This window comes from Nicotiana sylvestris, chromosome 8, assembly GCF_000393655.2.
Source record: "Nicotiana sylvestris chromosome 8, ASM39365v2, whole genome shotgun sequence".
NCBI classification, from domain to species: Eukaryota; Viridiplantae; Streptophyta; class Magnoliopsida; order Solanales; family Solanaceae; genus Nicotiana; species Nicotiana sylvestris.
In genome coordinates this window covers 20696011-20713693 of record NC_091064.1, presented here as the reverse complement: position 1 = coordinate 20713693, position 17683 = coordinate 20696011, and positions in this window count along the sequence as shown.

Sequence of the window (17683 nt, the reverse complement as noted above, 5' to 3'; positions counted from 1 at the left end):
TCAATTTTTGATTTTTTGGTAATTCTTCCTTTAATTTGGTACTTAACTTAGTTGTGGTAGGCATAATTTAGAGTTAATTAAATTAATTAGATAATTTGGATTAGGAATTTATTTAGGTTTTTATTTTAGTTTAATTTAAAAGAAATTGGAAAAGGAAAAGAAATGAAAATAAAAGGAAATAGAAAAGGCTGTATTTGGGCCAAACTTGACAATTGTCCCCAAAACCCAACCAAAACCGGCTCAGACCCGCCCCAATAATCGGTCCGTCTCCAGCTTAATCCAAACGACGCCGCTTCAGGCGTTTTAATCTGGACAGTTGAATTAGTTTGATCAAACGGTCCAGATTCTCACCCATTTCCCAAACCCCGACACGATCCAGAACCAAATTGGTTCCCCCCAGTGAAACAAAACGACCCCGTTTTCTATTAATGATTTAATCAGAGCCGTTGGATTCCAATCATCCAACAGTCCTAATTAAATCATCAATTTAATATACTCAAAACCTCAAACCCCTTACCCCCTCAGAACCCCCCCTCCCCCTCATCGTCTCTGATCTCTCTTCAGAAACCAGCCAAAATCGCCACCTCAAACCACGGTTGACCGCCTGCCGGAAATCGCCTACGGCGGCGGGCAACCACCAAACAACCCCACATTCACACCATCGACTCTCCTTCATCTCCCTGTTCCGAATACTCAACCCATTACCTTCGAATCATAGTCGAACTCTTCGAATGGGATCGAAGGTCAGACCCTTAAACTCTAACTTACCCAATCAACCCCAAATCAACACCACCTAACCCCCATATCTCCCTCGTACCAAATCCGTTATTGTTTTCCCTCGAATATTGCCATAATCTCTCGAATCTTAAATTCGAGGTCGAGCCCTAAAAATTTAAGATTGTCCTCAATAAAACCTAGTGGCATGCATGGTCATATGATGCTGTTTATGTCAAAGTTTTGAAGATTAGATTCGACGAAGACTGATGTTGCTCAGTTGTTCTTGACAAAGAACAAATGTGTAACATCAGTCTCGTTAAATCAAGGTCTACAGCAGGTTGTTGATTTCTGAAATGGTAAGTGTTTTCATTCTTTTAATCTATTTCATCTCCTTTTTCCTCTCCGTTTTCTTTAGTTAGATTTTTTTTTACTCCCTTTAAAAACTCGACCAATCTGTTGAGTTCAAACTGTTCTCTACTCGTTGTCCCCTTTATTTCTTTTTATGAAAGTTGTTCTATGATTCTTATTGGTCCGCTGACTTAGTTCATCTAATTAGGTCGTTTGTTTTAATAACTTAACTAATTTCATGTTTGTTTGTTGATATTAATCAGTCATATAGTAATTGTTATTATTCAGTCATATGTTGAATCCATTTAAGTAGTCGATTTTGTTTTCTGCCTTCCATATGATCGCAGAAATTGATTTGGATCACAGACAGTAGCTCAAGGACTTTGGGTCAATTTGACCCGTTTGTTAGGTTTGAGTAATTAATAGGGGTTGTAAGGGTATCTTAGGGATTATTTAGGTTGTGTGAACTTTACCTAACTAATTAATAAGCTTCTAATTTGGTAGGGTTTAGGAGTGCATTATTGAATAAAATAAAGAGCAAAGAATTGAGTGGAATCAATTAAGAAATTGGGGAAGGGGCATTTGTGAATAGAGAATTGATTTTAGGCTGCCTTAAGAGATCCTATATAACGCTTGCTTAGGAAAAGACTGAAGGAAAAGGGACAGAATATAGAGTCCAAAGAAAAAGAAGCAGAGATATAGAAGTTTAAGAGGGAGGACAGAATAAGAGAGAAACCTAGGAGATAAAAATCCAAAAATACAAACTATTACTTTTCACTGTTTGATTGAATTCTTTCTGTGATCTCTTCAGTTTCTAATTCCTGAAATAGTTTCTAACTTATCCGGGCTCAAATGATTTGAATCTGGTGGTTTAAAAGCTTGGTTTGAAGTTCTGGTTGTGGATTTTTGATTTTTGAGCATCAGTCTTTGGTTTAAAGCTGCTTTTTTCTGTGGTTTCTTTCTGCTGCTGGATACTGTTGTTCCTACTGCTTCTTATCCCCTTTACTTTCATTTGCAGGTATTTCCTTAGTCCAGAAATACTGATTGAATGTTGGTTCTGAGAATCAAGTGGAATCCGATGGATTATAGGCTGTATTTGCCATAGTTTCTCTTTGTTTTTTTCCTTACTGTTTAAATACCATGTAGTAGATTGGTAATGGTAGATGTTAAACGAGCTGGTACTGGTATTATGAAATGGGGTTTGTGTTTTAGCCAATTGTTTAGTTTCAACATTAAATAACATGTTTAGAAGGTGTATGAGCAGGTTTGTGGATTGTTTGTATGGCAAATGAACTGTAGGCCTCAATTATTCAGTTTATTTTGATTTATGCTCTGGATCACAGATTTTTTGCTTAAGTTTCTGTAAAAAATCAGTAAAGTTTTGGTTCTAATGTTTATGTGAATCCATTAAAATGTTAGGTGTTTGGCTTGTACGTGTATTGATGTTGTTTTATAAGCATGTTTGCCCAAGAGCCTAAGGTTTGAGATCATGTTTGTTCATTAAGCCCCTTTACAAGTCTCCATTTATCATGTACATGGATTAAGCCAAGGTTTGAATGAATTTGAAATTTGTATGACTGTTCTTGTGAAGTTATTTAAAGGACTGATGTCCATAGTTCCAACATGTTTACTCATGATCCATAATGGATTAGTGATGGTTTGATTTTGGAATATTTGGTCAATTATTCTATGTTAAGACAATTGTAAATATGAAAGTTAATTAGGCAATTTGTGTCCTTTAGCTAAGAGTCAGGAATAATTGTAGGTTTAATCCCACTTAGCTTTTAATCTAAATTAATTGTTAGTTTGTAAAATCTGGGCTTAAAGCCAGCCCAAGTGGCGAAAGCATTCTCAAGTACAAATGCACACTTGAGCTATTTTGGTTTTGTCGACCTTCATCATGACGGGCCTACTTCGAGCCCCAAAGCTTGCAATGGATTTTGGTTTAATGTTAATTTGGCACGTTAAAAATCTGACTGCTTTCAGTTGTTGTGGAGGTTCGACATGTGTATCTCAGAATATTCTATTTGTACATGACCTATACGGACTGGGCTCGTTGATTGGGCTTGAGTTTTTCTTTAAAATGAAGTAGTACTTTCTTTTGGCCTTCAACAAATCCATTAGGCAATATTTGAGTAATTAGGAATCCTGCAGTTTTCTTTAAACAATTAATATTTGTTTTAGAATGAAGTTAGCCATACTAAATAACGCAAAATAGCTTATGGCCCTCCAAAGCTTAGTTTGAATGCCTCTTTAATTTAGAACTGAGGTGTGCCATGCCCAACAAAAATGGCCATTGCATGGCCCTCATTTAATTAATCTTGTGTTGATCCTTAGAACTCGAGGCGCACCATTTAGCAATTTTCATGGCCCTCGCAAAGTTGCAAACGCGTAGTTGCTTTAGGCGCGTTACTTTAATAACTTACCTTCCTAAACTATCGGGTGTGCATTTCATGTAACCCAAATCCAAATTCTAACAACGTTAGACAAAATATGTCACGGATCGTGGGGGCATTTCATGTGGCGTGATCCAAAGACGTATTTTGTATAACGTTGAAATCTTCCTAAAATTAAATAAAAGCAGGTAAAAACGTATATAGATTTGAAAGTATTCTAAAAATCAGATAAATAGGCCAATAATAATAGTTGAGCGATCGTGATAAAACCACGAAATTCGGGAATGCCTAACACCTTATCCCGGGTTAACAGAATTCCTTACCCGGATTTCTGGTTCGCGGACTGCAATACAGAGTCAAATTTTTTCTCGATTTGGGATTTGAACCGGTGACTTAGGACACCATAAATTATCCCAAGTGGTGACTTTGATTCTTAGATAAATAATCCCATTTCGATTGTCATTTTAAGTTGGAAAAAAACTCCATTATACCCTTTTCGGGGTAGGTAAAAAGGGAGGTGTTACAGCTCTGGCGACTCTGCTGGGGAACGAACCCAGAATCTCTGGTTCAGGATTCAGAATTCGGGCTAAGATGAATTTTTATAGTTGGCTTTATTTATTATCTGATTTTGTTACATGTTTGGGCCTAATGTGCTAAATGTTGCTTTTACCGCTTTGATATTTTGTGAACTGTATATAAACTGCTACGAAACCCATCGGCTCGAGTCATATCCCAAACCTCGTTATATAAACTGCTACGTACTGTTAGAGTCATATCCCAAATTTAGAACGAGGTTCATACAAGTTGCAAAGCCGGTGAAGCTTCTGTATTCCCGGTACGCTGCCCTCCTCGGCTCGAGTTGTCCGCTCGGGTAAGCCAGGTCTAGAATAATAAACCCAGGTTTTAAACCTAGTATAACAAAGCCTCATGCCGGATCCCTAGTATGAACGTTTGTTTGCATTACGTGCACTTGACTTTGGAGACTCAACACAGGGGTTGGGTCTGTCTAGGACAGGTGTACCCGAAATGAAAAGGACCATCCTGATGCATCTTACTTGCTACTTGTGCATTTATTTGCTTCGTATTTGCATGCTGATCGGCTTATAAATAATGGGAGAAGGTTGGAAAAAAAGAATAGCAATGTGAGGGTTAAGTGAGTTCGTCACCTGTTTTGAAAAACCCAATGTCCAAATAGTGCTGAAACTCTGCCGAATTTTTTGAGAAAAATAAAATGAAAAAAAGGAAAAAAAAGAGGTTTTGTTTTTAAAAATAGTTGGTTTTGTTTTATTTTCCCGAACTACGCCAGTTTGATTCTCACAGGGTGTGAGATACGTAGGCAACCCCCATCGGGTCCAACTTCCTTTTTGCAAAAATAGCCCGAAAAGAATAAAAATTTTATTTTTATTGCAAATAAGTAAGGTGATGTCACTGTTGTCAAAAATAGCCGAATGTCCCTCAAAAGGGCGCCAGAAGGTTGTTTTTGCAAGAATATCCACCTTAGTCATTTTTCAAGGTTTTGGCTGGTTAGCCAACACAACCTTAAAATCTTCGTTTTCGGAGTGCTGAAAGGCCGTATCGGCAAAGCCAGATATTTTTGTGAAAATTTTGAAAAATGGTCATTTTTCTTGAGTCAAAATGATTCGTAGTTTTCTTTTAATTGAAATCACCTTAATAAATATGTAGGATGAACACAATTCAAAATGAACCTTTCTCAGTCCGTGAAGAGATCTCTTTGGAGCTACATATGTAGTGACATGATTTGGGGGACGACAGTAGGAAGGTTGTGACAAAAGCGTTGGGTGGTCTTATCGGGATCTTGAAGGTTAAGCCGAGAAAGGACATAATTGAGGCCTTGATACTATTTTGGGACCTAACACATAATGTATTCCACTTTGCTGATTTTGAGTTAACTCCTACACTGGAAGAGATAGCAGGTTACACCGATTTCGACGGGAATCTTAGAAATTAATACCCGGTGGCACCTAGAGCAGTAACACCTCACAAATATTTGGACCTTTTAAGAATCACTCGGGATATCCGAGACGAAAATTTAGCCAAAGGATTCTGTACCTTCTTTTTCCTGTACCGATGTTACGGGAATCCCCATGGCTTCGAGATTCCAGATACCGGTCTTACTCACGCAGGAAACCAAGACAAGTGGGAAGCTCGGAGAGGATTAGCTTTTATAACGGCGTTCCTGGGTATTTTGATTTGCCCCAGAAAAGATGGGAATATAGAGTTGGGGCTTGTGGGGATAGCTGACTTTATGATGAAAAAGGCAAATGGGACTATAATGCCGTTGATCTTGGTAGAAATTTACCGAGCTCTGACCCTTTTCGGAGAAGGGGGAAAGTTCTTTGAAGGGTGCAATATGCTGTTACAATTATGGATGGAGGAACACCTTTGTCACCGTCCTAGATACTTGAATTGTGGTATGACTGTCATCGAGTGCATTGAAAAACAGGAAAAACGGGTAGAGGGTTATGAGTTCCCTAAGGGTACAAAAGCACGACATGCCCACTTGAGATCCCTGACTGGAAATAAGATCAAATGGATGTTCGGGTGGCTCTCGGTTAGTGAAGTAATTTATATGTCGGCTGAGGTGTGTTCCCTGCTGTTGATGGGTCTTCGGAGTATCCAGCCTTATGCTCCGCATAGAGTCCTGTGTCAGTTAGGCCAATACCAGACCATCCCACACGATGAAGATTTGAGTCGGCGGGTCATTGAGTTAGAACCAAAAGCTGCCTTTCCAGAAGAAAAAGTGCGTCAGATTTGGCATCCGTGCAGATTCTTAGAGCCTAAAACTCAAATATGAGATCTATCTAGAGGTGAGTTGGAGCCTGGTTACCCTGCTTGGTATGGTAAAAGATCCCGAGTTCATTAGGAGCCTGAAAGGACCGCAAAAAGACCCTATCTCTAACAGTTCACTAATGGAGCACAGGTGCAATGGGACTGGTTGACCAAAGAAAACGAGTACAGGGCTACCATAAGCAAGTTGGAAAGGCAAGTCTTGGACCTTCAATTTGAAAATGGTTTGCAAGCCGCCGCAAATAAGGGAGAAAAGAAAAAACTAACTTAGGAAAATGAAACCCTCAAAGCTCAAATCCAGAAGATGAAAACAGCGGCTAGAAACCCGGAAAGAAGCCGAGCGGATGAAAGGCTTATAAGCAATCTGAAAAAGAAAGCCCTTGAGTATCAAGATGACCTGGAAAATTCTGAGGCTAACCTAGCCAAAGTCCGGGCACAATGGGTAAAGAAGGCAGAAGAGCAGGCAAAGTTTGTGCAGCAAATGAAAAGAAAGTATGAAGGGAATCACCATCCTGAAGAGAAAAATGACTACCCTCGAGAATGAAGCAGCCAAGCAAGCCAAGGACATCAAAGCTGATAGGAAACACTATTATGATTTGATGGTTCAGATGGAGGAAGGAATGCAGCAGTTGCAAAATCAATATCTCCACGACACTCAGGTGTTAGAATCCCGGAATCAACAGGTCGGGCGTCTGCTTCAGGAAAAGGGTAGAATCCGAGAGCGGGTCAGAGTCATCACCGACTGCATTGTTGTGAAATGCCAAGCATGTGAGGATATTACTCGCACCACTTTCTTCGCAGCAGTGATGACGTTTGTCCGACAGATAATGAGTTACTTAGAGAGGCTTCAAAGAGATCTTGCATATAGGCCCGTGGCAAGACCGAATGATGTCCCACGGGCCCCAGGAGCATTTAAGGCATTAATGTATTCGTGATTTTTTTTACTTGAGTCTGTATTTTCTTTCTGTTAGAGTATGTTAGTTTATTTTGAGTCTATTAGTTTTTGAGTCGTTATAATCAAAGTATTTGCTTTTTGAAAATCCCAAAATTGTTTTATTACTTATTTTTACACTTATACCCTAAAACTACGCTCGGTCTGATTCATGCGGGGTCATGATACGTAGGCAATCTCCATAGCATTCGACCATAACCAAAAGAAAAGAGAAAGAAAATAAGAAACCGTGAGAACGAAACAAAATAAGAAAGGGAAATGAGAGAATAAAAAAACAAAGAGAAGTCAAACAAAGAAAGGCAAGAATGAAAAAAAAAAAGAAAAAAGAGAAAAAGGGAAGTTGCACATGGAAATAAGGAAAAGCCGGGATGACACAAGTAATCGAGCAAATACATGATAGAAATGATTAATTACTTAGGTGCATTGCATTCAACAAATATGCATTTAACAATCTGTTAAGCTCTAATCACTAACGAGTTTGTTGTTGATGCTCCAGAACTAAGGCAGGTGGTTAGTTTGTTGAGCATTCTGGCAACCCATCCATACAATACCAGGTCCAAAGGCGAATTGATCATGTCTAACGAAGAACTTGATACGAGTAGCATCTATCCTTCAAGAGAGGTGGAAGAATTGGATGTTAATTCGATGAAAGAAAAGATGTATAAGTTGAAGCAGCAGATGGCCGAAATGTACCACGCCTGGGCAAAAGGGCAACCACCACTAGCTTACCCCGCCAACCCTGCTTTCATCCCGCCTTTGACTCAAACCCAGGAACATTATACTGTTGATTCATCTGCAGGATTTCCTATTTACCATCACTACCAAGGCACCACCTCCCAAACCCCGCAAGCTCCACCACCCAAACCAGTTCCATATCCTCCTCCCCCAATCACTCTTGTCTTCGTAGCATCCCCATCTGCTACATTACACCAATCTTCCAGTTGTCACACCTCCTTTTTCCGTCCCGCGAGGGTTTGAAGGAGTTTTTTCCAATTAAAGGACAATCGAAACAGGATTTGTTTATTTATTTCAGAGTCGCCACTTGGGAGATTTAGGGTGTCCCAAGTCACCAATTTTAATCCCGAATCGAGGAAAAGAATGACTCTGTTTAACAGTCTGCGCACCAGAAATCCGGATAAGGAATTCTGTTAACCCGGGAGAAGGTGTTAGGCATTCCCGAGTTCCGTGGTTCTAGCACGGTCGCTCAACTGTTATATTCGGCTTGATTATCTGATTTTTATGCAAATATGAACTTATGTGCAAGTTTTATCTTTATACCGCTTTTATCATTATTTATTTTTATTTTTACAAGAATGTGAACATTGTTTAAAACATGTCTTTGGATTACGTCACATGAAATGCACCCGCAATCCGGAACACATTTTATTCAATGTTTTGGGATTTGGATTTGGGTCGCATGAATGCGCACCCGTGCTTAAGAATGTATTATTGTTAAAATCGTGCCTAAAGCGATTAGCGTATTATTATTTATGGGTAAGACCGTGGAATTCACTAAACAGTCTATCCCGAATTCTAAATACTCAATTAAACATTTATCGAGGGCCCCGCAATTGGTGCATTTTATTGGGCGAGGCTCATCTCATTTTATTTTTAAAAAAAAAGGTCAGTCCTAAAATGCCTACATTTTTATTTGAAATTTGTCTCTACAAAATAAAAGAGAAAATATCTTAATTTATTTACATGTTATTACCTAGTTACATTATACTAGGCATGTTCTCAGTTTGTCAAATTAAAAAAAAACTTAGCAATCTAATTTTAATCCTAAACCATTTACATGCTGAAATTAACCAATATTATTTAACTAAACAATATTACTACCCAGTTCCTACTAGATGGCCTATTCGTTTGATGACTCGACGGAGTTACTACACCATTTGCTAACTACATGATTCTGATTTTTTGCAAGCTAAATAATTTGTACATACAAATAAAATTCAGAATATAATTAAAACAAATTTAGAATTTCAACTCTTCATTTTTCGTATTCATGCTTCATATTTCGGATTACAATAACCAGCGTGTCAGTTGTGTACCTGATATTGGAAGCAAAAGAAAATGAAGATGAGAATCAGCAGCAGTAATAACAATACAACACAGCAACAAAAGTCCAGCAACAGTAACAACCCAGGAACAGAGTTTGCAAACCAGTGGAGCAGTAATCCCAAAACAAAAGCTTCAAGCTTTGATGAAACAACAACAATTAATGCAGATTTCAAACAATGAAAGAAAGCAGAAGATTTTTTTTAGTTTTTTTTTATTTGAAAGTTTAAAATATTTTTCGGAATTTTTCTTTCTCTCCTAAATATTCAGCTCTTTTTTTTCTCTCTTTCTGTCCGTTTTTTTTTCTGTTCTGTCTCCTCTTTTTCAGATTAATTCCCTCTTCTCTCTATTCTCTCCCGTCTGTGTGTTCAAGACTTCCTATATATAATCCCAACCCTTTAATCAATTAAAATCAATCCCTTTCCCCTACCAAACCTATTATCTTCCCACTCATCCCCATTACATTAAATAAATATATCATCACCACCCCATTATATTTTGTCCCCCATGCTTCACTAAACAAATACAAGATTCCTCCCCACTAAATTTTGTCTTGTCCCCCCTTTATATTAAACAACTATATCACAACCCACCCCATTATATTTTGTCCCCCATGCTTCACATAAAAAATTACAAAATGTATAAATCCTAAACTACCCCTCCGACCTTACTGAAATTACCAAACTACCCCTGAACGTACTGCAAATTACCAAACTACCCATCAGCTATAACACATCAATTAATCAAACTTAACCAAAATATAGACAATATGATTAATTTCTAACAATGTTCAAACAACAAATTTCATGAACATGATTTCTTCAACATTTCAACAACAAATCACATGAACATGATTTCAACAACATTTCAACAACAAATCACATGAACACAAATTGAACAACAAAGAACAACTAAAATTTGATTGAACAATATTTTTAGCAACAAACAAATCTATTTTCAGATTCAACAACAACAATCAAACAAGTATATTTAGATTTCTAAATTCAATAATATTGAACTTAAAATCAACTCTAACAACATTACAACAAACAATTCCTATATTAAACTTTAAATAAGATTATGAGACAAATTCAAGAAATAATCATAAGTGATAAACAAGAAATCAAACTATACAAATTTCGGATTCAAGATCAACCAAACAAAGTATGAACATGAATGAATCTATTTTTTAAAACAACAAACATGACAGATTAAATGACTCAAACAACATTAATAATTTTCTGGAAAATACATAACGACATGAAACAAATTGAAGAAATAATCAATTAAATTTCAATTTGAATCTAACAAACATTTAAACTAACAAATTTTTACCTTTTTTACAAAATAAATAAAATTAACATGACATAAACATGAAAAACAACTAATTAAATTTCCATTTGAAATCTGAAAATTAAATCAACAAAACACATGAACAAACAAAACAAAAAATCAAATATCTAACGATTTTAGATTCGAGAAATATCAAAACGAAATACGGACAAACATAAAACTCAAAATCTACTAACCGGATCGAACGAGATACGTACAGACTGTTTTGACGACCAAAACATCGAACAAATGACGATGAACTTGGATGGAAACAATCTGTCCGGAAACGAATCTCGCACCAAGATAACTTGACGCTGAAGACGACCACGAACGGACGACCAAAGAAGGTGGTCGTTTGGCATCGTTTAAAAACGAAACAATGGCAGCCCGTCACAAGCAACAGGCAGCAGCAGGCTGATTCGTGAAGAAGACGAAGGTGAGGCAGCAGTGCGGCAGCAGCAGCTCGGAGGAAGGAGGAGAAGTAGCGGCGACGAACCCGACAGGGACGAAGAAAGCTGAAGCAGCTGCAGCAGTTCGTCGAGCTCCAACTCGAGCAGCCATGGACGTTGAGCTCCACCTCGTCGGACTGGTCTACTTGGACGTGAAGTTGAGGGCAGCCATGGACGTCGAGCTCAAACTCGAGCTTGACGTCGAACGACGAAGATGAAGTCGCGATAGAGAAGCTTGACGGAGGGCAGTTATGGAAGTTAGATGTGGGGGATGCAGTTATGGACTGGGTCGACCCAGTTAGAAATGGACTGGGTCGTTTGGGAAGATTGGGTATTTTTTGGGCTTGTGGCTTGAATTTGAAGAAGAGGCCCAATTCCGACTTTCTTTATTTTTTGCTCTCTTTTCTTCTTTTATTTTTTCTAAAACTAAATTATAAAAATACTTAAACTATTATTAAGAACTAAATTAAGTTATAAAAGCGCAAATTAACTCCCAATAACAATTAACGCACAATTAAGTAATAATTAAGCATAAAATTGTATATTTGGACATTAAATGCTAAAAATGCAAACGATGCCTATTTTTGTAATTTTTATTTTTTTTGTAAAACAAATTTAATTACTAACAATTGTAGAATTAAATCCTACATGCAAAATGCGACATATTTTTGTATTTTTATTAATTTAACAAATAAACATGCACAGACAAATACAAATAATTATTCAAAAATATCACAAAATATCACAAAATTGCACACCAAGGAAAATCATTTTATTTTTGAATTCACCGGTTGAATCCCGAATCGAGGAAAAGAATGACTCTGTTTAACAGTCTGCGCACCAGAAATCCGGATAAGGAATTCTGTTAACCCGGGAGAAGGTGTTAGGCATTCCCGAGTTCCGTGGTTCTAGCACGGTCGCTCAATTGTTATATTCGGCTTGATTATCTGATTTTATACAAATATGAACTTATGTGCAAATTTTATCTTTTTACCGCTTTCATAATTGTTATTATTATTTTTACAAGAATGTGAACATCGTTTAAAAACATGTCTTTGGATTGCGTCACATAAAATGCACCCGCGATCCGGAACGTATTTTTATTCAATGTTTTAGGATTTGGATTTGGGTCGCATAAATGCGCACCCGTGTTTAAGAATGTATTATTATTAAATCGTGCCTAAAGCGATTAGCGTATTATTATTTATGGGTAAGACTGTGGAATTCACTAAACAGTCCATCCCGAATTCTAAATACTCAATTAAATATTTATTGAGGGCCCCGCAATTGGTGCATTTTATTGGGCGAGACTCATCTCATTTTGTTTTCAAAGGACAGTCCTAAAATGCTTACATTTTTTATTGAAATTTGTCTCTACAAAATAAAGGAGAAATATCTTAATTTATTTACATGTTATTACCTAGTTACATTATACTAGGCATGTTCTCAGTTTGTCAAATTAAAAAAAAACATAGCAATTCTAATTTTAATCCTAGACCATTTACATGCTGAAATTAACCAATATTATTTAACTAAACAATATTTCTACCAACTTCCTACTAGATGGCCTATTCGTTTGATTTTTTGACTCGACGGAGTTACTACACCATTTATTTATTTTTAGGCAATATATGTAGATAGTTCATCTGTTAAGCTATCGTCGAATGTTCCACTATATGTATTAAATAGCTACATGATTCTGATTTTTGCAAGCTAGAATAATTTATACATACAAATAAAATTCAGAATATAATTAAATATAATTCAGAATTTCAATTCTTCATTTTTCTTATTCATGCTTCATATTTCGGTTTACAATAACCAGCGTGTCAGTTGTGTACCTGATATTGGAAGCAAAAGAAAATGAAGAAGAGAATCAGCAGCAGTAATAACAATACAGCACAGCAACAACAGTCCAGCAACAGTAACAACCCAGGAACAGAGTTTGCAAACCGGTGGAGTATTAATCCCAAAACAAAAGCTTCAAGCTTTTATGACACAACAACAATTAATGCTAATTTCAAACAATGAAAGAAAGCAGAAGATTTTTTTTTTCTTTTCTCTTTTTTTTTTCTCAATTTTCCAACATTCCCGAGATTCAGAAACCGGTCAACATGCAGGTTCGAAACAAATATATGTACAGAGCAAGTAGGATGCATCAGGATGGTCTTTTCATTTCAGGTTGCTAGTCCTAGACGGACCCAACCCCTGTGTTGAGTCCCCTAAGTCAAATGCAACGTGATGCAAATAAGCGTTCCTACTAGGGATCCGGCATGAAGTCACGTTATTCTATATTCAAAACCTGGGTCAGTGTACTAGACTGTGTACCCGAGCGGACAACTCGAGTCGAGGAGGGGGCAACTTACCGGGAACCAAAAGGCCATCCGGCTTCGTAACTTGTCCGGCCTCTTTCTTATTTCAAGGTATGACACTAATAGAATAGGGAGTCTCAACCAGTAAGCACATCCCCGGAGGTGAAGAGAGAAGGGTGTCGGCACAATTTATATACAGTTCAGATAATATCAAAGCGGTAAAAGCAACATTTAGCACATTAGGCTCAAAACATGTAAAAATCAGATAAAGCCAAATATAACAATTTATCTAAGCTCGAATTTCTAACCCTGAACCAGTGGTTCTGGGTCTTTCATCCCTAGCAGAGTCGCCAGAGCTGTCACACCTCCTTTTTCCGCCCCGCGGGGGTCGTAGGGAGTTTTTTCCAATTAAAGGACAATCGAAACGAGATTTATTTATTTATTTCAGAGTCGCCACTTGGGAGATTTAGGGTGTCCCAAGTCACCAATTTAATCCCGAATCGAGGAAAAGAATGACTCTGTTTAACAGTCTGCGCACCAGAAATCCGGATAAGGAATTCTGTTAACCCGGGAGAAGGTGTTAGGCATTCCCGAGTTCCGTGGTTCTAGCACGGTCGCTCAACTGTTATATTCGGCTTGATTATCTGATTTTATACAAGTGTGAACTTATGTGCAAAATTTAACTTTTAAACCGCTTTTTTAATCAAAAGATTTATACTCTCAAAACAAAAAAAAAACCAGCTTCCTTTCCCCGTTTGACAAATGCAACCAAACGGCTATTTTTGCAAATGTGGCCCCTTCTAAATCTCACATGAATTTTGAGGCCGGGGAGGATTATTTTGACACTTTACAAACTTGTCCGTTCTTTTACGAAAATAACCTTTCGATAACGGAAAGATACTCTAAGGCTATTTCGGCAAGAACGGTTTAAGACGCGGCCGAAGCTTGCTTGGCTTAGTTTGACCAAAAATCCAAACGGTATTCACATGACCGCTAACTCTTTGTTTTTTTTTTGTTCTTTTTTTCAAATTATAATAATACCTGATGTTGCAAACACGGCCCTTCAGCGCCTCGGGGACGAAGATTTTTAAGGCTGTGTGGGTCAACTGGACCAAAAATCCTAAACATGACCCAAAAGGTGGCTGTTTATGCAAAGTCAGCCTTCCGGCGTTCCTTTCGGGAACATTCGGGTATTTTTGACAAAACAGCATCACCTGACTTATTTATGACTCTTTTTATCATTTTTTAAAAATAGAAAACTCAACATTGCAAACACGGCCTTTCAACGCCTCGGGGACGAAGATTTTTAAGGCTGTGTGGGTCAACTAAACCAAATCTTAACCTGACCCAAAAGTGGCCGTTTATGCAAAGTCAGCCTTCTGGCGTCCCTTTCGGGAACATTCGGCTATGTCTTGATAAAATAGCGTCACCCGACTTCTTAGAAATTTGACATATATATTTTTGCTATTTTTTTTTGTAAAAGGGGAAGTTGGACATCACCCGACTTATTTATGACAAAATTAAAAATCTTGACATGTTTTTTTTTTTGTTTATATATTTGTTTTTGGCTATTTTAGCAAAAGGTGGGGTTGGACCCGATGAGGGTTGCCTACATATCTCACATCCGGTGAGAATCAAACCCGCGTAGTTCGGACAGGTCATGAATAAAGTAAATAAACTAATTTTGAATTTCTTTTTCTTTGGAATTTGTGAAAGAACTACTTTAAAAGAAGAAAGAAAGTATTTTTTTTTTTGATTTTTGATTGATTTTCTTTTTTGAAAGAAAGACTTCTAAGACTTCCTTTTCTTTTGATTTGAACTTTGAGAATTTCAAAAGCAAAAGGAAGATATTTTTTGTTTGAATTTTCATTTGTTTTCTCTTATTCTAAAGAAGAAAGAAAATATATTTTTTTGGAATTTTATCTTTAATAAAAGAAATGCTTCTAATTTTTTTTTTGAATTTTCTTTTCAATTTTGAAAGAAGAATCAAAATATTTTCGGATTTTTTTTTTAAACAAAAATATTTTTATTTTTATTTTTATATATATTTTTATATTTTTTTTTTAAAAAATAAAACAATTAAAAAGACTTTCTAAAGAAATCAATAATGGAAAATAAAGATATATATATATATATATATCTATTTTTTGCAAGACATATCTTTTTGGAATTTTACTTTGAATTTTCTTGGTAAGACAAATATTCTTTGCAATTAATAAAGATATATATATATATATATTTTGGAAGTAAAGAAAAATACTTTTTGGATTATATATATATATATATATATATATTTTGGAACAAATAATAAAACCATGTTCAACGCACGACTCATTTTATTTTTATTTTTTGGCATTTTCATAAACAAATAAAAAACTCTTTTAAAAATAAGACTCTTTTTCATTTTCATTTTCATGACAAACTATTTTTTTTTTCTATTTTTTTTTGAAAAACAAACAGAACAACGACTTTTTTTCTTCTATTTTTCCTTTCCTTTTAATAAAACAGACTAATAAGACATTTTTTCATTTTCTCAAAATTTCGGCAGAGTTTTGACAGTATTTGGGTATTGGTTTTTTTTCAAAAATAAACAATCAATTCCCTAACCGCTATTTTTTTTTCAATTTCAAAATATTATTCCTGATATTCACAAGTCAGTCAACACACAAGTCCGAATTAAATAAATGCGCAAGTAGTAGCAAGTAAGATGCATCAGGATGGTCATTTTCATTTTTTGGTACACCTGTCCTAGACAGACCCAACCCCTGTGTTGAGCCTCCAAAGTCAAATTCACGTGATGCAAACAAACGTTCCTACTAGGGATCCGGCATGAAGCTGAGTTATTCTAGGTTCATAACCTGGGTATTTGTTCTAGACTGTGTACCCGAGCGGACAACTCGAGTCGAGGAGGGGGCTACGTACCGGGGACCCGCGGGGTCGTCCGGCTTTGTAACTTGTCCGGCCTCTTTCTTATTTCAGGTATTGACACTAACAGAATAGGGAGTCTCGACCAGCGAGCTTCTCCCCGGAGGTAAGAAGAGAAGGGTTTCGGCACAGTTTATATACAGTTCAAATAATATCAAAGCGGTAAAAACATCATTTAGCACATTGAGTCCAAACATGTAACAAAATCAGATAAAACCAAATATAACAATTCATCTAAGCTCGAATTTCTAACCCTGAACCAGTGGTTCTGGGTTATTAGTCCCCAGCGGAGTCGCCAGAGCTGTCACACCTCTTTTTTCCGCCCCGCGAGGGTTTGAAGGAGTTTTTTCCAATTAAAGGACAATCGAAACGGGATTTGTTTATTTATTTCAGAGTCGCCACTTGGGAGATTTAGGGTGTCCCAAGTCACCAATTTTAATCCCGAATCGAGGAAAAGAATGACTCTGTTTAACAGTCTGCGCACCAGAAATCCGGATAAGGAATTCTGTTAACCCGGGAGAAGGTGTTAGGCATTCCCGAGTTCCGTGGTTCTAGCACGGTCGCTCAACTGTTATATTCGGCTTGATTATCTGATTTTTATGCAAATATGAACTTATGTGCAAGTTTTATCTTTTTACCGCTTTTATCATTATTTATTTTTATTTTTACAAGAATGTGAACATTGTTTAAAACATGTCTTTGGATTACGTCACATGAAATGCACCCGCAATCCGGAACACATTTTATTCAATGTTTTGGGATTTGGATTTGGATCGCATGAATGCGCACCTGTGCTTAAGAATGTATTATTGTTAAAATCGTGCCTAAAACGATTAGCGTATTATTATTTATGGATAAGACCGTGGAATTCACTAAACAGTCTATCCCGAATTCTAAATACTCAATTAATTATTTATCGAGGGCCCCGCAATTGGTGCATTTTATTGGGCGAGGCTCATCTCATTTTATTTTTTTTAAAAAAGGTCAGTCCTAAAATGCCTACATTTTTATTTGAAATTTCTACAAAATAAAAGAGAAAATATCTTAATTTATTTACATGTTATTACCTAGTTACATTATACTAGGCATGTTCTCAGTTTGTCAAATTTAAAAAAACTTAGCAATCTAATTTTAATCCTAAACCATTTACATGCTTCAAATAAACAATTACAAAATGTACAATTCCTAAACTACCCCTCCGACCCTATTGCAAATTACTATTTTACCCCCGAAAGTACTATAAATTACCAAACTACCCATCAGCTATAACACATCAATTAATCAAACTTAACCAAAATATAGACAATATGATTAATTTCTAACAATGTTCAAACAACAAATTTCATGAACATGATTTCTTCAACATTTCAACAACAAATCACA